General features: G+C 47.8%; 1 protein-coding gene across 2 annotated transcripts in view; it reads right to left on the reverse strand.

Moving 5' to 3' along the window:
• The window catches only part of LOC142363482 (uncharacterized), a 43,268-nt gene that overhangs the window by 10,372 nt on the left and 7,624 nt on the right, over positions 1–25,272 (reverse strand). For both annotated transcript variants that reach the window (XM_075438265.1, XM_075438267.1), the window contains 3 exons: positions 14,292–14,375; positions 12,538–12,985; positions 11,311–11,507 (listed from right to left, as the gene is read on the reverse strand). The gene's annotated coding sequence lies outside the window, so the exon portion shown is untranslated. The remainder of the gene's footprint in view (positions 1–11,310; positions 11,508–12,537; positions 12,986–14,291; positions 14,376–25,272) is intronic.

Below are 25,272 nucleotides of genomic sequence, written 5' to 3' on the forward strand. Positions count from 1 at the left end.
TCTTTCCCAATAAGCCAGAATTAAGCTAGGTTACTCAGAAAAGCGGAGTAAAGCAACAATCCCAGGTCAGCAGCCAGCTAGACTGGTACAGATAAGTCCTACTTAGTACAGTATGTTAAATGCTTTCCTAGACTGGAGCATTTCCATATTACTCCTCTTGAGGCAGAGGCTATAAAACGCTGAGAAAATCAGAGACAAAATGCACAAGGCACAGGTTTGCAGGGCTGCAGAGGCTGCGTGTGCTCCTGAAGCGAGTCCACAAGCCCGGCAGGGCTTTGCATTTACCAAAATGCAAGCTATTATTCCTTCTCTTCTACCACCCTGAATTCACTGAGATACTTTTTGGAGGCTAAAGTGCTTTTTTTCCTCTGTAGAAAAGGGTTTCCCCTTTGTAATCCATTCCAAAAAAATCTTCCTTTTCACCTATTCATCTTCCCATCATTTTGCAAACCCTTTTTCTTGAGCTGTCTGTATTTATTTGACTTTGTGCTCTACAACACCTGCTTCCTTATCTGCTCGGCCGGCTGGTTTCTTGGGTTTCTTTTGTGAGCTTGTCAGGGAGATAGCAGAAGAACAGTTAGCAAAAAAAGAGAAAAAAAGAAAAAAAAATCGACCCCCAGAATGGAAAGAACTTTAACCGAGGAAGGACAGAGCCATAAAACAGTGATGGCTTTTAAATATCCCCAAACCTTTTTCTGATGCTTTCAAGCATTTAGTTGTGGTCTCTTGTTAGCGTTCACAGGGACATGAAGCAGCCTAGCAGGAATTAACCAAACTAAGGAGGTAACAGAAACCAAAGAACAGCTCAGTCTCGTGAAACAGAAAAGAAGGAAATTATTTTACATTGAAATTAAAGCTGTAGGTCCCCAGACAATACAAACCTACTTAACTTCAGGTATGCGAGCTGCTCCTGAGAGGGTGACAGGACTGCCCACATTTTTTAGATTAAGTACATGCCTGCCCGGTCACAAAATCAGGGCCAAAAAGCAGAAAAATCCTCAAACCCCACTGAAAGTTAGATGTTCCTGATGTACATGTCAGTATAATTAAACAGAACGAAAACCCAAGAGTGTATTTTTTAGGTTCGGATTTCCAGAGTGAAATAGTGAAGGAGCAGAAAAGAGAAAGCATCCCAGTGAATCATCTCGCGAGGGGAGCAAAGAACGCAGAGCGAGAAAGGGCTGATGTGGGAAATTCATCTCATCGCATCACCTCTTGGCACCACGTCCCTGGGGACTCGCCACCCTTTTCCACACCATTCCTGGGTGGAAAGGCACTGCAGGGACACAAGGTCCGTGCTCGGGAGCCCCGAATCCAAGCGCTCAGCCTCCGTGGAACCAGGCTGTGCTGCCAGCTGCTGCCTGCGCACCTTCTGAGTCATCGCCCCCCGTTACCTTGGCGAATGCAGCCGCGGGTGCTGTCAGAGGAGCTCCAACACCAAGAGAACATGTTGTTTCATGTTCTTCCACCGGCACAATTTTGATTCCAGAATCTCAACCTGCTGCTAATTAATTAAATATAATCAGGAGTGCGTTAGCTGTTGCTGAAGGGACTCTCCAGGTGGCACGCGCTGCGTGAGAACCCATGAGCATGGGCAGGGTGCTGCCTCCAGCCCCCTCCACAGCATCCCTGCAGAACTGAGCTCTTGCCGTCAGAGTTGCTCTGCTGGGATTTTTTTCCCCCCATTTCCTCCTGTTTCTGGCAGAGAGCACAAAGAGCAGTTCTTTGCATCAGGAGGGGATGTGGCCTGGGCTGGTTTGGGATGGGAAGTTGTGCCAGGTGGCATTGAGGTGCCATAGGGGACCTCTGGCCGCTCTCCACCATGTCCCCGGGTGCTGCACCCTGGATCAGAGCTTCTGCAGCGGCACCCACTCCTCTGCCAAAACACGTGGAATCCTCCGCTTTCACCTCACATAACCACGGCCACTAATTATTTCCTCACAGGGCCTTTGATGCTGCCGAATAATTAATCAAATTCCCTCTAACCTGTCAGAGCTTTGAATGAAGGGGACTGAGCCCTCGCAGACACTGCTGCATCGTGCAAGCCACGTTGGTGCCACCAGCGTGTGGCAGGACCATCTCACCGAGGATGCCATCCGCAGAGATGCGAAGGGAAGGGAACACTCCATCAAACAGCCCTGTAGCAACACGATGTAAAACCAGGCAGAGAAATCATCCTTGACCAGCCGTCTCTCCGGGCCCTGCTGCGCGGAGCTGGCGTTAGCAAATGGGCTCCTGTGTGAACAGAGCTGTCAAAACCCACGGCTCTGCTTCGCAGTGTGAGCGATTCCCACCCCAGCCCTGCCTGCTCAGAGTGACATTATTTTGCTACCTGACTACTTAAAAGGTGCAAGCATATTCCCTCTAATTTGCTAAATTGACAAATTTACTCCTCTCAGGAGACCACCTCATCTCCACCTTCACTCTCTTCAGCCTTGTACATTTGGCTCATAACATGAAAAGGTTTTTCCTGAATTTCTTCTCCAGGAAAGAGGGAATTGATCTTTTATTTTTAGCAGTTTAAATTGACACATTGACTGCAAAAATCCACTGCTCATCACATCAAAGGCTGACCCAGTCATGCCTATTACTCCAGTAATGGAGATCTTCTCAGGGATGAGTGGATTAGTACAAAGTGAAGCATGGGTGGAAGAAATGAAGTGACGGGACTGAAATGGATGGGTCTTCTCACTAGAGGTGTGCATCAGCGCAAGTGGGCAAAGGAGGAGGCAGCAACTGAGAAAACAGAGCTGCTTTAAATTAGGATATCTGCTGTACAGGGCAAGACAAAACGTGATGCATTTCTCATCTTGTCAATGGGTGCAATTCAACTCGCTCACCTCCAGCTGTGGAAGTGTGGTGCACAGTCTAGTTCTCACCCACCTGGTAAATGATACAGTTGATCTGAGCTCAGCCTGGAATCCTCTGCGTTGACTTCAAGGACTTGTACAAGATGTTAACTCATGTGTTTGCAATGAGCACAGCATCAGCTGATGGCCAGTGGCAGGGGAAGTCTTGCCTCTTCATCCTTCCCATTCTCTGGGTATTTGTCTAATAAAATGCTCTCTGCTCTGTGGACCAAAGCAGTAGGGATGTAGGGTTTTGCGTGCCCCAGAAAACCAACAGCTGATTTATCCTATGGCTCTGCTGCTCTCGACCACCAGTTCTGCACAGAGCAGGCAGCAAAATGGTCACTGTTTGCATTGCCTGTGGTTTTGGCGTGGGAACTGCAGAAGACCATCAAGCTTTAAGTATTTTCTAGTGTTCAGTGCTTCACATAGTCCCATCCAGATTCTGGTTTGGGGCCAATCCAACACTAGGTTTTGAGAGTGTCCTTCAGTGCTTAGGCCAACAGGGTCTCAACAGCCTGGAGTGGGAGCTTGTGGATTCCCTCCAAGCTACAGCTCATTAAAAAGGTCACAATGAAAAATCCTGCGCTAAGCCTTCTTGTTGAAACTCTCTTAACTCATAATTCTTATTGCGAAATGCTATTTAGGAAGATCAGATGGCTCAAAAGCAGGACATCTTTGTGGATTTTTGTAAAAATGTTTTCTTGAAGGTTCAGGATGAAGGAGAGATTTTCACTGAACACATCACCATTCTCACTCTTATTTCAGCATCCTGTTGTTTTGAAGTTTCCACTTTTATCTCCTGCCAACTTTTACTTGCCCAGAGTAAGTCATTTTGCTGACAGCCATCATCTCCACGTACCATTTGCTGAGCACCGAGCTGCAGGAAGGCTCAGGTGCTCACTGAGGGAAAGATCACTTCTTGCTTTCCAGGACCAGGGAAGGTCTTGCTTGCTCAGTTGGGAAGTGAGACAGTTTGCTTCTCAGACGTACTCCATATGGCATCACTGATGTGTTTTTGACTCAAAGAAATCTGCTTATTGTCTGCTCTTAAATGAAGAGCAAGCGGCTCCTGTGAGCGACACCATGGTGCAGGACATGCAAATAGGCTATTACTCAAACACCATTTCTGAAGGGCTTGTGTTCTGCTTTTCAGATAAGATTAAGAGCTCAATTACAGTACAGAAAGGGTCTTTCATTAAAAATTCTTTCATTAAATCACACATAGAACATAATAAGGACAAATAATAAAGCTCTTTGGAAGCACATCTGTGCCAGACTGTGAGGTAGTGAGGCCCATCATAGGGAGCATCAGCTGTTTCTCCTGTGCTTCTAAAGAAATGAGTCCCACATACCTCTTCTAACCATGTTTTTGAGGAAAACTAATAACCAGATACCTATGGGGCACCCAGTTCTTTAAATGCGTCTCTTCGACTGGTGGAGTGGACCAGTGTAAGCAACCGTCCACTCGTGTTTGTCATGAGCAGGGTGAAGCCTGGGGTTAGTACTGATGTGCACAGTCTAGATGTGCAACAGCGTGTTCAGCTAACTCCAGATAGGCCCAGAAGCTCAGTGCATTCTCAATCCCAGGTAGACAACAGGAGATCAGCTGTAGAATTTAATAAGTTTTTAAGCCCCCCGGCAGCCAATGGATGAATCAACTACCTAACAGCCTGTCACTGCACATCACACCAAACCCCAAACCTAGCAATCCTGCCATGTTTTCCTGTCTGCAAAGGCTTCCACCAAGGAACCTTCAGATGAGGGGGAAACCCAGGTGAAGAAGGAATAGATGCAAGCGGCTCTTGCAGAGAAGGGCACCCAGAGGCTCTCAGCCAGAGCGCTCTGTGCCCTAGCAGCCAGGCTGGCCAAATTTTCAAAAGAAAAGATCCTGCGTGCAAAGCCCAGGCACACGAACCATGGGCAGAAATGTCCGCTGGCCTCTTTGGGTTTGCAGATCATTGGGCAGGCGTGAACCCAGAGCAGAGTGACAGGATGCTCTTTGTTCCCAGCATTTCAAGGCACTGTGTGACAGAGCTCAATGGAGTTTACAGGTGACTTACAGGGCTGTCCAGGATCCTGCACCGGGGAAAGGGTGGGTCCAAATTCAGCCAAGATTCTCACAGAGCTGTCACTACTTGATTTTGTCCTGTTGTTATTCTGTTCTCCTGAAACATGTTATGGTTAATTACCAAAGACAGTTAGCTAATTGGATTGTAAGCAGGTGCTGGTGAAAACAAAAGTCATTTGCCTTTGAAACCCAAAATGGAGACTCATTGAAATTCCCTTTGAAAATAAATCCCAAAATCTCATATCTGTTGATAAAAACAGTCACCTGAAAGGAAGGAAACAACGTTTTTCAGCAGGTTTCACAAGTCAGGCAACTGCAACCCCATCAGGCATTAGGATTGTCATTCCCACACCAGAAAACCCTTCAAAGACTCAAAAACCTTCCTTGGGAGGCAGTGCCAGCACGCACAAACTTGAAAAATGGTCCATGAAGGCCTAACAGTTCCATGAAGGACATGACGAGATGAGCAGGAGAGTGTGACTGAGGCTCTTCAAAAGCCAGACCTCAGAGCTGAGAGGGGATTAAATCCTGACGTTACTCTGATTATTCTGGAAAAGGATCAAGCCACGAGAGAGCTCAGAAAGCAAGAGTGCTCGTACACAGAGGGAGGAAGAGAAAACATGACTGAATACACCCTAATGCTGTTCTTTAGACTGACCTGATGCCTAGCACATGGAGCAGTCACGGACACCTCTGGCTCAAAATGTGGGTGGCAGAACTGACAAGTCCACCAATAGGCAACAAAAATAATTAAAAGCACATAGGAGTGAACGTAGCAATTAGGACTTGGAGAAGAAAGAACCTAAAAAGGCTAGACATCATATAATCATGTGTATAATGAGGGTAAAATAGATGCTGCTATTCATTACATGACAAAAGAATGACAGACCGTTCAAAGAAACCAAAAAACAATACATTAACTGTCAGGAGGAAATCATATTGAAAGCAGCCTAGAATTAGAACCAAAACAGGAATTTCTTATCTTTGTTCTAAAGATTTATCAATATACGATAGATAAAGGCTTAGATATTCATATAGCGAGCATGATATCCACATTGAGCTGGGGCAGAGAAGGATGCAAGCCTGCGACCTGAGGTTGGTGCCATCAGCAGCTAAGAGAGGGACGATGGAGAGCCTGAGCTCGTCCCTGCGGTCGCCGCGCACAGCTCTGCTCAGGCTCCTGTGCAAGGCAGGGTGAGCCGAGCACAAACATACTGGCACGAGCTGCAGTCTGCAAAACCCAGTTTGCTGCCACATGGCCCAGTCTCCTCAGCTTCTGACCCTGCCCTGCTCAAAACGGGTGCTGAAGTGACTTGGCATATCTCTTCTTTAACGCTGACTGCATTACCTGCTACTCATCCGACCATTCTTATCCAGCACCTTCTTTGCACATGCTCATCGCCATCGGCTCATCTGGGAGTTTTCATACCCACAGTAGAGCTCAGAGTGGCTTGGTGGGATGGGACAATACCTGCTCTTGAGGAGACAACTGGCCTTTCCACATCCTGAGCCCCTTTGCCAGTGCTGCATTGTGCCTTGGACAAGAAAACCAGCATCAGTCGCCCTGCGCAGAGCGTCCGGCAGCCCACTGCCCGCTCCCTGGCTGCCTGCCGGGCTGCGCTGCTTCATTACCCCTGCGCAGATGGCTGATGACTTTGTCCTCTCCTCACTGACGAGCTGGAGCAGGACTGTACAAGTTTGCTTGTTAGCAGCGTGACCCTTTGGGCTGCCTCGTACAAAAGAAAAGGGGCTCCGAGCACTCCGGCAGTGCAAAAATAAGAGGTGGACGCTTTCCAAAGACATCATTTTTGGGAGCAGCCAAGGCACGGTGGGCTTCCGTGGGTTATCATTTAGGCTCTGCACCCCCCTCCTGTTCCTTGACACATCCCTTAGCTCTCTGCTGCCTTATTTGGGATATGAAGGTGCTGTCTGGCCCCATGGGAAACACTTTAAAGAAAAACCCACCATGATTTTCCCATGATGTGCTAACAGACATCTCCCTCCTTACCAGCTCCTGCAGAAACATTGGACTTTGCAATGTGATCGCAATGTGGCATCATTTGGGCACACACGTGTGAAACACCACCTCAGAAAATCTGCAGCACTGCTACAAAAGCAGGCAGTTCTCACCTGAACATCAAGCAGCACCAAACTCCTCTGGAAAACTCTGGATGCAGAATAATCAGGGACAGAAAAGGGATGTCTTAGTGGAGCAGTGGGCTGGTTTAAATTCTCATTAGGTTGTTAACAGCTGGTTTCATTAGGCTGCCTACAGACAAAACATAATTGCTTGCTGGCTATTGCACAGTGAACAGCCATTTCAGTTTATTAATGTTCTCACAGCTATGAGCCTATCAGTGAAATTATTTTAAATGTCTTGTAAAGTTTGTTCCTTCTCAAAGAATGTGTCAGGTTGATGATAAACTGGTGTTTGAAATTAACTCCCCCATAAAAAGAGGTTTTAATGCAGTTTAATAACACTTGAAACTGTTCTGCTCCGAGATCCTGTCCCCAAAATCCAGGTGGACCTTTCTCTGCTGGAGTTTGTAGAAATCTGCGGGAGTCACAGCTTCGCTGTTCATTTTACAGGAGCTTTTACAGCCCAAGAGTCAAGACCAAGGGCAGAAAATTCTGATGAAGCCCTGAGCTTTCTCAAACCACAGAAAACTTGGATCTAAGGGTCTGTTTGGAGCCCAGGACTACTAAGTCCTCTTTAGTAGACGCCTGTTTTAAATCTTACCTAGCAATTAAGACAGACCCTTAGCTTAATTTAGTTAAATGTTCCCCCTAAACTGGCATAAATTATAATTGCTGTGCTAAAACTCATGGGTCGTCCACTCCTAATTTACTCTTCCACCTTGCACAAGAGGTAGTTATTTCAGCCCTAAGCACTGTCCTCACCCCTACAACAGCATGATGGCTCCTACTTGACATATTACTATGCAGACACACGTCAGATTAAAGCTTACCTGAATGAGAGCTTTACCCAGTTCCTACCAGAGCTAATGGGGAAGATATTTCAGAGTATTCAAAGTGGCCATTATCTCAGAAAAAGGATCTTTCTTAAATTGGAATAAAAGTTCTGCCAGAATCAGTACTCCTTTGTTTCACCCAACCCTTCACTAAAGGACCTCACTCACTTAGGACTTTTTATATCACTTCTAGTATTCACTACACAGTCAATTATTAAAACAGCCATGGACCTGCCATGCAGTTAATGATGGTCTCCAGCATATTTTTTTACTTTTTTTTTTGTCTCTCTACATTTTCTTTAATATGAGATAACCAGGTGCCCTCCCCCTTTTAATCTCCTGTTTAATCCCTTTACTATCATCTTGTACAGTACAGCACACGATGTTTCCACAGAACCTCCTGTGCACGAGCCTGCACCAGCCACTATTTCACAATCCACCCATCAAAGCCAGCCCCCAGCCTTTACGCTCCCACCTCTTCACCTTCCCCTCCGAGCAGGAGAGCCAAGGTCAGCCAGATGCAAATGAGGTATTTGAAGCCGAAGCATGACCGGGCAGTGATTGCTTGATGAGCATAAGAGGAGGGAAAGGTCTTGGCTGTGCCTCATTTATTAAATCACCATCATCTGCGCTAGGAAAATTAAGGACAGAGCAGTGACGCTGCTCTGACCAGCCTCCCCATGTCACCATTACTGTCATTAAGACAGAGGCAGGCAGGTTACACATATCTTCTTAACCTGACTTCTGCTGTGATGAAAACATCAGGAAAAGAAAGAAAAAAATAATAAAAAGGGATTTTTTTTACCACATGAGCTCTGGATTTCCAGCTTTCTTACAAAGGGGGAAGATTTGGCAGGCAAAGAATATGAGAAGGAGCCTCAAATTGTCCAGAATATCTGTGAAAACATTTTTTCTTATGCAAGCCTTAGCAATCTAAGCAAAGCAGGTCAGATTTTCAGACCCTTTTGCACACCCCATTTCCTTATGTGCTTCTCACAAGGGTGTGTGCTCCCACTGCCCCGGCATCCCAGCACAGAAGCTTACGGTGCCACAAAGACACAGACCCAAGGAGCTGCTGCTGCCCGTCCAAGCCCGGATACCTGCAGTGGGCACCTCTGTGCTGATCTGAACCAGTTGCTCCCCAAAATGAGGTGGTGATTTTTTCCCTGAGAAGCTGGATAATAGCATTCTGGTCCTCTCTAGAAAAGTCATCACTTCACACATCTATAATCTCCGCATGGAGATCTGTCTCACTAAAGTTGCACAAGGACATAGGCAGCATCAAGGAAGGCATTTAAGTGAGACGAGTTTACCCCAAGAGAGCTACTCACCTCCTTGCGAAAGTTAAGACTAGCAGTAGTAAGAGAATTAATACTCGCAAAACTGGCACCTAATAGCCATAAGGCAAGTGAAAAGTCAAATTCAGAGAATAAAGGGAATACAGAAAAAAAAAACAGTAAGTAATAAAAGGTAAGAAAAATCCATCACTCCAATAAGTAGGAAAATGAAGGTAAAAAATTTAAAGAAACACATAGGTAGCTGGGGTAAAAAAATCAACTAACAGTGAGCATGACACCCAGAGCCAAACCAAGCCCAGGGAGATCAGGGAAGAGCTAAGCATGTGCTCCAAAGAACAGGAGAAGTGAAGTGAGTTTGTGTGAACGTGTGAAAGGGGCACAAAAGGAAGAGGCAGACTGAAGAAAGGAAAAAATGCCTCCGCACTGCTTCCTCAATATCTGATCCATCCCCTGCCTGGTAGAGTTTTTTTAACCCACAGTTTCTGGTATTATGAAATAGAAATCCATAAATTTGAGAGTAAAGCTTAGGAGAAGCATGGCTTGTTGCAAATATTGCTCCATAGCAGCCAAGATACAACTACGTGGAAGAGCAGGGTCATGTCTGGGTAGTGCAACATCTCAGAGAGATGGAGAAAGAAGCAAAGAGAAAGAAAAAGGATCTCAGAAAACACAAGAGCTGTCTCCCTCGCTCCTGCACGGACAGTTTTAGACCTGTGCTCTCCACCGGCTCAGCTCGCAATGAGCTGGGATGGCAGCTGCTGCCCGGTGTTATGGCAGGTCCGGGACGTGCTGTGTGTTGGGGAGCCCAAGATAGCTGCCTCATTTGCAAACGCTGAGGCTAATGATGCAAATGATCCCCTGCAGCGCTCACATCTTTAATTGCTTCTTTTCCTCTTCCCAGGAAAGCCAAGTTGCCCTACTTACTACAAGCAATATTTTCTTCCTCCTCCCTGCCAAAGCAGAAGCCCCCCTCTTGGCAAGTGCTCCCAGGGTTACCTAATGCTCATCACACCCGTGCTGAGGGGAAGGGAACAGGTTCATTTATCACTAATTACACTGATTAACTTCCCCAGATGCTGAGTTCAAGAGCCCCGGAGCGCCACCCGTTACAAATGATCGCAGAAGGAAAAAGCTCCGCTGAATTCAGCTACGGCTGCGCCAACCCTCTTTGCCTGTCACATACAGGCAGCTGTTCCTTCGCTGCCTTGGGAAAAGCCCCCATGAAACGCAAGTGATGAGGTCCCTCGGCACCCAGGGGAGCGCGTGGCAGGGTGCTGCTCAGGTCTACACTGCCAAACTCCATGGGATCTTTGTCATCTCCACTTGAAAAGGCAACATCTCAGAAAAAACAGAATGTTTGCCTTGTTCCTGCGAGACCTAAAACCATATTGAACTTATCCGCGGCCTCAGAGATACATTTCCATTAAATACCTACATTTTTCAAGGAAAGGGATATACCAAACCCTCTTTTGTTTGTATCCAACTCTGCAAAATAAACACGAGCTCTTCAGAAAGGGCTGCCACCCCCTTTTCTTATGTTTTCCCCATTTGGTGGAACATTTTCCTTCTGTTGTTGTTGTTTGTAGCCGTGTATTTATAAATCTGGCTGAGGCTGCTTAAAATAGCACGACGAGATAGCAGGGCGGCAGCGATGAAAAACTCTGCTCTTGCGTATCCAGTCTTTCTGTTGTTGGAAGCCTTAAATCCCACCTCTCTGGTGGGATGAAATAGACGCTACAAATCCAATTTCTAAAATACCAGGCATCAAGCTGACACTATTTTAAGACTGAAAAAAGCCAATTTAATCAAACCGCTGCTATTTTCCCTTTACTCTGTTCCACAATTTATGACAGAAGACAGGAGAGGGAGATTGTTTTTTGGAACAATGTTTTCAAACCTCTAAAAATAATATAAAAGTGCTCTGCCACTTTCTGGGCTGTTACAGCTGCAACCCAGCCCCAAACGCAGTAGCTGCGTTTGCTCACGGAGTCGTGATAATCGTGTTGTGGTTCTCACCCAAAGGTACCGAGCTGGTGGCAGGTTGCTGCTTCCCAGGATGCAGCGACTGCATTCCCACCTCCCGTACAGCGTAGCAGAGGGCAGAGGAAAAATTGCCTCACCTTTCGGATTTCAACCCCAAAAATCTCCCAGGGGCACACCTGGAGTCAAAACCAATCCGCAAATCTCTGCTGAAGTATTTTTTGTTCTGCACCGTAGACTCCCACTCCATCACCACCCCACTCCTGTTTGCACGGAACATCGCAATACCAGGTTTCTCCCTTCGTCTTTAGTTAGCCATGGCACACCGTTCGTGTATCTGCAGAGACAGGAGGTAACTGGAAGCTAGATACAGGGTGGGTATAAAGCAGAAAATAAATCATGAGCAGCAAATAATGATTTAATAGCTGGTTTCATTGCTGACAATGAGAAAACGCAATGGGGCTCTTGATGCAATAACCAGGATCTTTGTTGTACCTCATGTGGATACCAGTGAGGTTGGGAGGAAAACAACTACTGGTCTGAAAGAGCTGGGATTTGTCACGATAAGTGTATGGAAGAGAAACCTATTAATTCTGACTAGAGGTAAAGTCACAGCCCCCCAGTCCAGAAGCAGCCTTCGAAGCAGCCCAGGGAGGCAAGCCTAGCACCTTCTGGCAGCAGTCCATCAATATCCAGGTCGGAGCACTCCTTTCGCTCCCGACAATTTATTTTTAAAGGACTTTTGCTGTATTGATGTTGGGCCATGAAAGCAGTGATGGGAGCAGATGGGGAGCGGTGTCGGGGCACGCAGAGCCACGCCGCGAGTGACCGGCTGTCACTGTGTAGCTGTTTGCGGTGGCTGGATGCTGCGTGGTCTGGGGCACTCGGAAACGTCAGAAGGGAAACACACGGCCTCGTCCGTGGCTGTGCATAAATTCCTTCTGACGTTTGCAGCTTTTGGGACCGGGATTTATCTCCGAGATGGCAGAAGGGGTGGAGGTGTCATGGCCACTCTACCAGATTTTCCAAAGCAGGAAAGGTAACGCAGTCATCCTCAGGTCTGGGTGCACGGCCAAGAGCCTGCCCTGAGCTTTACCCTCACGAAGACGAGATGTAATCTCAGCAGGGTGGCAGAGGTCCCTGAAAACCAGGGGTGAGCACCAGGAGAGACTATGACAATTCATGACAATTGACCTTGTCCTCATGCACTCAGCCAAAGAGCAAGCTCACAAAGAAAAGTTTGCTTTGAAATAAGCTTTTCCAAAACCAAAGAGCCAGAGTTTGGGGGTTGGGTTGAGGTGGGGACTGCGTGCTTACTGAACAGGGAAATAAAATCCGGGACTTCAGCAGCCTCGGTTCTCACTTACCAAAACCCACCATCACTCTGTGGCAGTGATGCAGCCGCTGTGATTTGCAGCCGCAGTCAGTTGAGGTCCTCTTCATCCCCAGAAAGGTCCGGCTACCGTGTGACCACACAGGGTATCTGTACGTGGGACGTGACCAGGAGAGCTCTCATGGAAGTTATGCTCTCCTGTGCATAACTACGGCACTTCTGTGTAGCAAAGCAAACACGAGCCTGTTTTAATGGCCCTTGAAATTGGATGTGTGAAATGAGGTACACGAAATCAGAGGCCAGCTGAATCTGTGATCTGTGGACAAGTCTTTGCATTCCTCCCAGGAAAATGAATTGGAATCGTTGTTTTGCCGGTGAAACCACAGCAGCTGGGCATCTGGTTGAGAAAATGTGCTCTGTGCTCCTCGCTGAGCCAAAATTCCTGCAGATTTCTTGCCCGGTTAGAAGAGGACCGTGTTAATCTGAGTGACAGTGAATTTAAACAAGCCAGGAATATGTTTTAATATGCAGAGGATAACCCGTATGCATGACTGATTACTCACAGGCACATATGAATAAAGAAAGAAACCCAAATGCATCACTGTAAATAAATAAAATTATGCTTGTTGAAGGAAGAAAAAGCCTTGCAGACAGACTAGAAACCTCTCGTGAAGACCTGATTCAGGGAGAGCCTGAGCTGTCTCATGGTTCTGAGGTGAAGAAGCTCGGGACCTTCCATGGATGCTCATCAGCCAGCAGGATTGTGCCTGAATCCCACTCTGGAAATACCAGCAGCTCAACCGAGAGCTCCGGGAATGATTTATATGGCACTGAGAGGGCCTGGGGTCGTGCAAGAGTCTTCCATCAGGAGCAAACAGCAGTCTAGGGGCTGAGGAGTGCTGGATCCAGCCCACCCTAAGCCCATCCTTCACCTTAATGCGGAGCCACTCACCCCCAAACTCGCCATGTATCACTTTTTGTATTTCTCCTGTCGTGTCTATTTTTGAGCAGCTGGTATGTACGGCTTTTCAAGATGATCCTGCAGGAAGCAGCCATTTGCAGGCTGTGATACCCACACAATTAATACCAGCACCTAATGTCGTCTTTTTTTTCTTTTTTTCTTTGTAAGGAAATGACTGGTGAGGTTTACAATGCCAAACTGTAGAAAAGGCAAACCAGGCCTGGCTTAGCGGAAATGACATTTGAAGGGGTTTAGCTGCATCATCAGGTATAGCTGGGCTCAGGATCACCAACATACTGGCAGGTTTTTCTCTCCCCCACCAGCCTGCCCAGGCTCTGTATGCTCAGAGCTGCACAAAGGAAGGAGACAACAGCCTCTACACCGAGCTCCTTTTCCAAAGGCAAAACCTAGGTCAGCATGGCAAACCAAAGCAAGAAGAAAAATAAGGCAATATTACTCAGCTCAGAGAGAAAAACCTGGGTCTGAAGCTACCACTTGTCCTTTTAGTTTTTGATACTATTTGCCACCCTCCAGCTCCGTTTCCCGCTGATCTAACTCACCGCTGTCGGTACGGAGCGGAAGGAAAAAGCACTGCCAGGTCTGACACAGCCCGAGTCTCCCCGCAGAGGCCACCCCTGTCACCAGGCTCCAGTACAAGCATAACACGACTTGATCCTCCAAGCTAGAAGTGTGAAGTTAATTGGGATGAATTTGCTCCTAGGACTTTATACCACAGCAAATGTCAGTGCTTGTAATCCTTGTTCTGCGGTCCCTGCTCAGGCACCAAAACAGATGAACCCCCAGGCACATCTTTAATTAGCACCTACCTGCAGACAGCTACAGGGGGAGAACACACCACCAGCAACGACACGGAGAAACGAATTACTTGGCAATGATAGTCTGGGTCATAGCTGAAACCAAGGAGAGAGCACTTTAATGCCAAGGAGAGAGGTGTTTAATGCTGAATTCATTCTCTAAGAACAACAATAAACCTAATGAGAGGTTTAGGTCTCATCTGCCACAAATGCTAATTGCAAGAGTTTGCTTCTGGATTATGACTGACTTCTATTAGTAGGTTCAGGACTTTAATATTATTCCTGTTAAAAATGCAGAGATAATATTTCAGGGCAATATGAGCTCATCACAGCTCCTGCAACGCTCGGTGTGAATTTTCAGATCCAGACATTTAGGCCACGCAAACTGATACCTTTTCACCTCTGTGTAAAGATAATTATTAGCACGTCACCCATGTGCCATGCACTTCTCAGAGCTGTCCCTTCTGCCCAGTCCTCCTGAGTCCCTTCAGGATTCTCCCTCCCAAGCATTACTGACAGCATGAAGCGGCACGTGGCATTCCATCCCGGCTTTCCTTCACCTTCTCCTCCGGAGTCGTCTTCAGACACGGTGTGTGGGCACTGCCTGACAAGCCGACAGCAGCAGCATTAAAGTGTCGCCTTGTTGACACCAAGGTGCATGTCACAACTTTTTGTCAAAAGCAGTGAACAAACGATTCACGGCGGGTCCCACGCAGCCCCGTGGGGACCTCGCGTGGCTGCAGCTCCAGCAAAAGCTCTGGTGCACGGGTGAGACACAGCCAGGAGCACCCAAGGGACAAGGTGGGACCTGGCCCGAGCACGATGCTGCTGGGATGAGGTTTCCGCAGGGAATGCAGCCACGCTGCAGCACGGAGCTGGAGGAACTGGGGGTCTCCCGGGGGAAACAGCAGCAATGAGGTGCAGGACCTGCACCTTGCATGCTTTTATATGGTTCTAACAACTTTTCAGCAAACCATTAAACTAGCAAACAAACACCTTATTCGAAAATAAGTGAATAATAATTACGTTTTAGAGAGATGAAGGTGTACATTTAAAAAAATGTTTTACATCACCAGCTGACCCAACTGTCTTTTCTTGGTTTATGATCCAGAGGACTCTGCCAAGACCCGAGGAACCAACTCAACTCAACTCAACTAATAGTGCAATTATGACCCCCAAATCTCACAGAGACAGATGTGACAGATCAGCTAGAATGAACATCAGGGTTGGACTACTGCTTTACACTGAATTACTCTCCAAGGGCACTTCTACCTAACAGTTCACTACAACCCATCGCTCCTCCTTCAGGAGCTCAGCCCTGACGTGGGTCCCTGCTCAGCAGCAGTGGCTGTCCTTGCTCTGCTACCACCTCTGCTCCTGCCTGGAACCCCGGCAGTTGCTCTGGGACTGCTCCCAGGACAACATGTGTTTCTCCCAAGGAATATTACTTTTGGGCAGCAAAGTAGAAACCGGTTGGCATGCGAGTAATTTGTGAATGTATAGAAACAGACCAGATCCACAATAGTTTTTCCGTCATTAATTGTTTGCCCGGGCAGAGATGTAGCTCCTTAAGGAGGCCCCTGCGGCACCACAGCTCCAAGCTTGGTGCAGGAGCCAAAACCCAAGGCAGTGTGTCCACGGGATGCTGTGCCCAAACTCAGATCCATGGCAAGGAGATGAGCCCAGTTACAGCACTTCAGATCTGAACTAACATCTGAGCAGAGCTTCTTTGCATGACATGCTTTAGTTCAAGCAGAGCTAGCTCAGAGCTCCCTGACACAGCAACTTACACCCATCCCAGTTCCTGATGACTTTGAAATAAATTTATTTCCTTTAAGCAATCCCTTGCAACCACCCAGGGCAGCTCCTCGGGGACCAGATCTTGGGGACAGGAGCACTGTGGCAGATCGCCCTTGATCGCTGGTCCCCAGCCCTTCTGCCGCAGGGGACGGCCTCATTGCCCAGCACAGCCACCCACAGCTTTTCAAAATCAGCGAGTGACTGGGTTGTAATGACAGGTAATTAGCGGGAGCTGAAGTGCCTCAGCGAGCTCCGGTCACTCTCCAAAAATGGCACAACTCTAGGGGTTTGCCATTTGATACCAGCAGAACAAAGAGCTGACTGCAAAATGTGGGATTTTTATATATTTTTACAGCATACAAGACAAAATACAGCCATTTAACAACTGGATTTTGCCCTGTTCTCAACGTGGAGGAGAAGGCTGCTCAGCAGCACAAACACTGCTGTCTGCGGGGCATTTTGGCTGCAGAAGCAAGGGGCAACAGCAGGGACCCCCGTGGGACCCCAGCACAGGGTCCCAGCATATTGCCTGCATCCAGAAGAGGGATGACAGGAGTCCAAGACAGGAAATATTTTCACTAAGAAGAAAAAGTCATGCCAAAAATGTCGAGTAACTCTTCATCTGCAGAAAAAGAGCCAAACTTTCTCTGGAATAATTCACGGGATGAGCTGAAAACAGCCCAGGTATTTTTACTTGTTTAATGTTTAGACATTTCAACTACTTTCCAAAAAGAAGGATGCATTAAAGGCACATGGGCAAGGCCAGGAAGGTGATAAGTCTTTAAAAACACCTGGGTCAGGACATGCTCCTCTGTGCCGGCAGGATTTCATCCTCATGCCGGGAAGGGAACATCTGCTCCCGGTCGCCTGCGGACGCAGGGCAGGGATGAACTGTGCTGTTCTTCAGGCTCAGTTCACCACCTGCAATCACATGTTCACATCCCACTGCCATTTACGTAGGAATTTCAGAAGGAGATGACCCAGAAGGAGTCATCAATTCAGAGAAAAGCATTAATTCCCTTTAGTCTGAATCCCCATGGTGGTGAGGACCACAGTAACCCAGACGCTGCATTTACACTTCTGCCTGTGTGCCTTATTCTTCCCCTCTCTAAAGTCACCACCAACTCCCCCCATGCTCAGATTCCAGGATAATTAAAAGCAACATTAGGAGCAGGGATGGGCGATGTGTGCAAGTCCAAGGCTCAGCAAAATTTCTCTTCTTAGGGCTGACATTTCCAGCCAAGGAGGGAGGAAAAGCCTGCATGAAAGGGGTGGGTGTGAAGTCAAAGCAATAATCAAATTAAGGTATAACGAGAGGAGCTGGAGAGGTTTTCAACATTCAGAACAAGATTAACAGCTCTGGGCACAGGAGGAACGTGGCATTTCCCCTCTTTTGAGTCTGCACTACAAATCATATCTCCAATCATTCTCCCCAGTTCTGGGGCCCATTCAGCTGCCGACACGGTACTGAATTTTTGAAGCAATGTGCAGGCTGGTAGCACTGGCTGCCCAGGGCAGTGGTGGAGTCCCCATCCCTGGAGGGGTTCAAAAAACATGTGGATACGGCATTTCGGGACGTGGTTTAGCAGGCATGGTGGTGTTGGGTGGATGGTTGAACTTGATGATGTTAGAGGTCTTTTTAAACCTTCATGATTCTATGATTCTATGAGAGACGGTTTGCAAATGAAGTCCCAGAAGACAGCTTGGAAGCACCAGCCAGCATGAAGAGCAGCAGAGCCTGGGCCCTGGGGTGCAGCACTTCCACTCAGCACATGCCTGAAGCTCCAAGAAATGAAGGGCTTTGCCACTTGTTCCCCTCCCCCTGCCCCAGGAGTTACAGAAGGGGCTTTACCGAATCCCTGCCTCCTTCAGGCTGCACCAGCATGCAGGAGAGCACAGGGATGAAGGGTTACACCATCTTCTGCTGCTGCTGCCATGCCCTACCTCAAATGTCTCCAAAAGCTGGCACTGCAGAGTCTTCCCAGAGCCCCAGATTTGCTTGGTCTTCACAGGATTTCAGTGCTGGGGAGCGTGAAGGGAGAAGGAGGTGCCTGCAGAGCTCAGAGATCTAATTGCTGCCTTAGGTGTATTTCGCTGCCCTTGAAGTGAAGGCCTCTACAATCATTAAAATCAACCCCTTTGACAGCATCAAGCCAACATCAGAATGTCAGAGCTCGCAAACGGTTGGAAATGTCATTTCTTAATATTTCTACCCCAGTCTCCCATTCCGTGGTGCCGTTGCAGGGGATTATCCCATTACCCAGCAGCCACAGCAGGGCTTGGCAGTCAGCTTCTGATGGATTTTTAGAGCTGAGGAAATAGGAGACAATTTTACTCAGTTCACAGTGGAAGAGATTTCAGCTAAATCTGATCACCTCCTTGCTCTGAAGCTGGCCAGGCAGTAACCGCTCCCAGGTCCCCATGTCAAAGCTGCCTGGATGTCAAACTGCCATATTTCCATCATGAAGTGGAGCTGATGGTGTCACTTAACAGCCTGACCCAAGTGCTGGGCTCTGGGGGAGAAGAAAGCCTTGCCCCAAGGCACAGCTCCTGCAGCAAGGGGGGACTGCGGCAGGAACAGCCCCAGACCTGCCAGCATCCCTCTCCTCCTGCAAGCAGCAGCTCAGTTAATTGCAGATCCTTCCTTCTCTCTCCATGGAAGGACAATTCCGTCCTCCGGTTTCCCTCCGATTCAGTTCTGCCTCCAAGGATGATGGGGACACCCCAGGAAGAGGAGTGATTGACAACCTGCCCTCAGTGGGATGGGGACAACGGGGATCCAGCTCCGTTCGCTCTCGATCACATCCAGCAAGAGCACATTCACAGCCCCGCAGACAGGGATGGCCTTGCAGCAGCCCAGCTGATGTAAAGGCACTTCAGCAGGCTCCCAGGCAGTCGAGTAGGCACTACGCCACTTAAACCAGGCAGGGATTTCTTCCCCAGCCTTCTTGTCTCCTTCCTCTGCCACCAAATTATTTCTTTTCTAGATGGCTTTCATGCACCGTGAGCTCCCTTCCAGCAAGTCAGACACTTTGCATATAGGCAGGTTTGTTTGATGCTCAGGATGTGCTGATACCTCCTCGATCCCTCATCTCACCAACAAACAGGGGATAACACATAAAATAGGGGCTTAAAAATTTAAAAAGAAGCATCAAAAGAAGTGAAAAGTTATTTATTTGACTTCCATCCACTCCAATAGCTCACACAGTGGCAGAGCCAAGGTGCAAGGAATCTTCCCATAAGTATTATTCCCATCTGGATCCCCTTCTCTAACATGCCTGCTCCTTCCTCTGCCCTCCATCCACGTCTGTTGGGCTAGAAAAAATATTTGGAAAAGGGAAAATACAACCAACAGAGCCTGACTGTTGGTCCTATGGTATATAGGACAGTAAATGAGTTACTTTACATCATACTTTTCTTCCACATCATTGCTGCAGGGTAATCCCTGAGTGATAAATGCCCACTCATAAGAGAGAAGTATCCATGCATCACTGAGCCCTGCAAGTCCCTTACCGAGAACAAATTAGAGGGCAAAGGTTTATAGCCTTGGAAGGGTGATGGGCAATGCCTCGTCCTCCATCATTTTCTGTCAGGGAGGGATCTGCTGGGCATGGCTTTTTTTTTTGTTTAAATAAATGAAAATAAGGCCATGAAGCATGAATGAAAACTTGCCCAGTTAAAACTAGGCAATCCCAAACATTGTAAGTTTTAAATCTGACTTCAAAATACCAGAAGGTTAAATTTGTTTCATTTTATGTACAAGATTCTTCCATGCAGAAATAATTGGGAGCCATATAATTGCATTTCCAAGCAGTAAATTCAGACCAGCAACAAAGACCACAAGCACAGAGGCGTAAAGAGCAGTAGAAGAAACAAAGACAACAGAGATTTTTAAGGAGATGGAAATCAAAGGCTGGTTTTCCGACTATTGTGGAAAGTTCCATAAATCATCCCCTGCCGACTCCTTCCCTTCGCCTGCCCAGCTGTCACTGAGTACACTCACAGATAAGAAAATGTCCGTCCAGCTGAAAACTGAGGCTATAAGTAGAAAATGCTGCACATTGAATTAAAGGACAACATAATTAAATGAGCTGCCTTACAATGAAAGGTGTGATGGACAGCAGGAACGGCTGAAGCAAATAGATAGACGAGTACAGGAACTATTCATGCAACAAAGATTTCTGACAAAACCCCTAATAACCCAAAGGCAACGTTTTGTCTGACAGAGCTGGTAGTAACCATGTGCTGTAATTCAGCCGTTGACAGTAAATGAAGATTTGGTGGAGAGAGTCCAGCGGAGATCTATGAGGATGATGAGGGGCCTGGAACATCTCTCCTACGAGGAGAGGCTGAGGGAGCTGGGCTTGTTCAGCCTGCAGAAGAGAAGGCTGAGAGGGGACCTTCGAAATGCCCATAAATATCTGCAGGATGGGGGTCAGGAGGACTGGGCCAGACTCTTTCCAGTGGTGCCCAGCGACAGGACAAGGGGCAACGGGCACAAACTGAAGCAGAGGAAGCTCCAGCTGAACCCGAGGAAGAACTTCTTCCCTCTGAGGGTGCCGGAGCCCTGGCCCAGGCTGCCCAGGGAGGCTGTGGAGTCTCCTTCTCTGGAGATATTCCAGCCCCGCCTGGCCGCGGTGCTGTGCAGCCTGCTCTGGGTGACCCTGCTTGGGCAGTGGGGTTGGACTGGGTGACCACAGAGGTCCCTTCCAACCCCTAACATTCTAAAAAAAAAAAAGAAAAAAAAAATCTGCTTGAAGCTCATTTGGTCCTCTACATCTTTTTTTATCCAGAAAATGTAATTACATCTACTCCTTGGAAAAAATTACTGCTTTGAGTGGTTCAAGGCAAAGAGCTGCTTCCCATACCCACCTGTAAGCAGTCACCAAGAGAAATATTGTCTCGGAAGATCTTTTCAAAAATTTGGAGTTATTTTTAGCATAAATAACTTTGTTATTTTGTTCCAAATGATAAGTGAATTCAATTTGGCTTCATTAGCTTTAAAGGAAGCATTTCTTCCTGCTTCTTTGGAGGGGGGAGCAAAACGCTTTATTGCAGAAAAACAGGGTGAGGAAGAGGAAGTTTCTTTCTCCCTGAGCTGCACAGTACCAAGATGCAGTAAAAAACATCTAGTTTTCAGTTCTTCTAGAGTAAGGGAAAAAACTCTGAGGACCAGAGCTGTGGGAAAGACAGAATGGGAGGACCAGGGGGTCTGCTGGGTTTTTTGGGGGCGCAGATTGGAAAAATACCACTGTACTCAAGCAAAACCAGTGAGAACTCAAGATTCCACCCCCCTCAGAGAAGAAATGCATCAGTTTGACCCAAACACCTTTCAGATCCAAGCAAGTCAGAGATGCTGGGGTATTTCTCCAAGCTCGGCTGAGCCACCAGCTGTTATTTAAATCAACCCTGCGGGACCAGACCAGCAGCATCTCCCCAGCCATGGGGCAGGGATGCTCTCTGCATCGACCATGGGACTCCAGATCTGCCTCTACAGCTCCCACATCCAAAAATCTCCACCTTAAAAGTCTTCAGTTTGGGATTTGGCTTCTCCGTCTGCCTGCAGTCGCCGGGCAGTGTCTGCACCCTTCTAATGGGCACAAAGTTTCTCCTCATTTCCAGCCTAAATGGCAAGCTATTTCCAATCGTTCTTCTGCAAATAATGTCTCTTGGTACCCAGTTTGCTCTTCCTCTCCCTGGCGTGCATTTCCATGCCCAGGGTGCCAAGGCAAAAAACACATTTCATTGTTTAAACTATGCCATTTCTCCACATTATTTTCTTCCCAGACAGTTGTGTGGATTTGGTGCTGGCTGGACACACAGAGCCTTAACACCACAAAGTCAACAGCAGCTTTCTTATTAATCTTCCAAGGCTTTGGATCAAGCCCATAAAAAAGAAAATACAGCAAAGACATTCCAAACAGAGGCCCTAGAAAAGTTAATAAAATTCCACATGCCTGTGTTTGCTACAGGGAAGGATCAGCTTCCCTGTTTAGTGCTGCTTATTAAGTCATTACAAACAATTAAAGCAGCAGAGGGGAGGCAGACGGAGCTGCCGTTTCCAGCTCCCCAGCCTGCCTCTCTGCCCCCCAGCACGAATTTCATAAAGCACAAATCTCCCAGCGGGAATCCCTCAGTGATTGATTTCCTACTCGTGAAATACAGCAGGCAGATGTCCTGGCTTTCCCAGCGAGACAGGGAGATGAAAGGGAAAATTTGCCTCGACGTCTTTGCGAAGCTGTGCGGCTGCGATGTCAAACCTCCCCCCGGCAGGAGGTTCCTGGAGGAACTTGCTCCCGTGGGGTGATCACCCTCCGTAGACGCACGGAGAGCATCGAGTGAGCAGAAATGACCCTCACGGGAGCAGGTCCCCATTCAGGCTCCGTCTTTGCTCAGGAGCAGAGAAAGAGCTCAGAAAATTCGCCATGACTGCGTTTCCCCAGAACGGGTAATTTCCAGCCTTTCTCGTTAGCTCTTCCACAAAAGCAGCGTGCCTGGGATTGCTTCCGAGCAAATTGCTCGGAGCACAGGGAAGCAGCGCTACACCTACCAGCCGAGACCATACAAACCCACTCACCAGCCCATCCCCACATCTCCTGGGCTCACTTGAATGCTCGAGAGAGTTAAAAAAGCCAACCTGTTTCCTAAGAACCATCTGTGCAATCAGAAGGTAAAGGACAAGCGCAATCCGCCGCAACACAAGAGCCTCTCGGCAGGCGAGGGAGCAGGCACGGTGGCCAAGATCCCGGCCGCCGGAGATCAGAGATGCTCCGTTACTGAAAATGATGCCAGCTCAATCGATGCTCGCTTGCCATTTGGGTCACTTTCCTTGCTTTTACAGAATCACAGAATCACAGAATGGTAGGGGTTGGAAGGGACCTCTGTGGGTCATCTAGTCCAACCCTCCTGCCCAAGCAGGGTCACCTACAGTAGGTTGTAGAGGACCTTGTCCAGGCAGGTCTTGAATATCTCCAGAGGAGACTCCACAACCTCCCTGGGCAGCCTGGGCCAGTGCTCCGTCACCCTCGGGAAGAAGTTCTTCCTCATGTTCAGACGGAACTTCCTGTGCTTCAGTTTGTGCCCATTGCCCCTTGTCCTGTCGCTGGGCACCACTGAAAAGAGCTTGGCCCCATCCTCCTGACCCCCACCCTTCAGATATTTGTAAGCATTTCTAAGGTCCCCTCTCAGCCTTCTCTTCTCCAGGCTGAACAAGCCCAGCTCCCTCAGCCTCCCCTCTTAGGAGAGATGTTCCAGTCCCCTCATCATCCTTGTAGCCCTTTACGTTAATGATGCATCTTACACACCGCAATCGTGTTTTCCCTCCCTGCAGCCACATGAAAAAGATCCGCTGATCGCCTGTCTTTTTCTCATCGTTTTCAGCCCGATATCATTTTTCCTTTATATAATGGGTAAAATTGAGATTGCTTTCACACTGGAAAGCAGCCCATAAACTCCTTTACCGATTTCAACAAAGTCAGAGAAACTACAAAAATCTCTATTATTCAGGTGCCCCAGGGCAGCAAGGAAGGGAAGAACTGAGAGCGGAGGTGGGAACACCAGTCACGGGTAACAGCACCACGTTCTGCCTCTCCCGTGGATGTTTTTCTTTCCAACCCAGAAAATCCCCTGTCCCTTGCAGGGCTCTAGAAGGATCCGGGCTGCTCCACACCATATGGAGCAAATCAAGCAGGACTGTTGCAGAGCCGCATGGGGAGAACAGGGAGATGCTGCTACAGCCCAAAAGCTCTTCTTACCTTAAACCCTGGCCAGATAACAGGGAGATTCAGTCCCAAAACCAAAAAGCACCGCTTTCTGCACAGCCCAGCTGCTGAGCACAGCGTTGTTCAGCTGAGCCCATAAACCCGCGTGAGAACAGGCACTGCCAGCGCCCGATGGCAGAGTAAGGAGCTCATCACCCCCTCCCTGTAAATTAGGATGCATCGGGGGACAGATGTGTGATTGATTGCCAGGTAACCTGCAGAGACCCGCAACTACTCCGCGGTTGTCTGGGACTCACTAAGCAACACAAACAGGTTATTGATGCAGTTGGGGAGTGTTTCTGTACAGCACGCGCTACCACACCTCCTGACATCCCCGGCGAAGAAATGCATCACTTGGCATTTACAAGAATAAAGCAATTCTTATTACAAAAAAAAAAAAAAGAAATCAACTTCCCGGCAAGGAGCCTCAGTGAGAGTTTGCAGAAGTCAGTGGAAATGGGCCATTACCAGGAAATCATTCTTCTCCGCCTTCAAGTGGAATTGAGAAGCAAGTGGAGATGGAGGAGCCCGAGCATGCTCCTTATTGATAAAATGACACTGATATTACCGAGGATCACTGGTATTAGCAGTGGAAAGACTTATTTGGTCATAACTCAGCCCTCCAACACAAAACACCTTCTCCTGCTCGGGCGGCTCTTATCTGAAATAACTCCCCTGGCAGGAGGCCCGGCAGGGCACAGGGAGTGCTGTGCTTCGGAAATTATTCCCAGTAGAAAACCCAGAGGTGTATTTCCTGTCTTTTATTTTTCTGCTTTTCCTCCACAAGCATCTGAAATATCTTCTCTATGGTGACGTTGTCTATAATTAAAATTGCATCAAGGGAATTTCTGATGGGGACCTCATTTTGCCTGGAACACTGTGAAAACCCCAGTCAGTGACCTGGCAGCTTCAGTTCCCCAGGGAATTCAATTCTGGGGGTTTTCTTTGGGTCTGCCTGGAATATGGGGTCCAAATTAGTTTTTAAAGGGAGAAGAATCACGTCCTAATGATTTTTGCTGCTCTTCTGGGTATTTCTGGTGCACGTGCTGAATCCACTCCCTCTGTCACTTGCTCAGAGCCAAATGTCCCAGCTATATCCACGACCTTGGGGTGCAGCTGAGAGGACAGCACCGGCCACAAACCTCACCTGCAGCAACGAATTCCCTTCCCTTTTCCTTTTATTTTTCGCCTTGTCTTCCACAGCACACCATTTCCTACCGAAGTCCACCTCCGTTATCCAGCTTTCATTTTCTCCATCACGCTGACACATCCAACAAGGATCATGCTCTTAAAACTGAATTTTCCTGAGCAGATATTTGGCCACGTGAATTACGGAGACCTATTTAAGTAGGTCAGGCTGGCATTCACTGCCGAAGTGAACTGTGATAAGTCATTGTAGTCCAAAGCCATAGAGTCTAGTTTTGCTAAGCTCA

Source organism: Opisthocomus hoazin, chromosome 18 (assembly GCF_030867145.1).
Source record: "Opisthocomus hoazin isolate bOpiHoa1 chromosome 18, bOpiHoa1.hap1, whole genome shotgun sequence".
Taxonomy (NCBI): Eukaryota; Metazoa; Chordata; class Aves; order Opisthocomiformes; family Opisthocomidae; genus Opisthocomus; species Opisthocomus hoazin.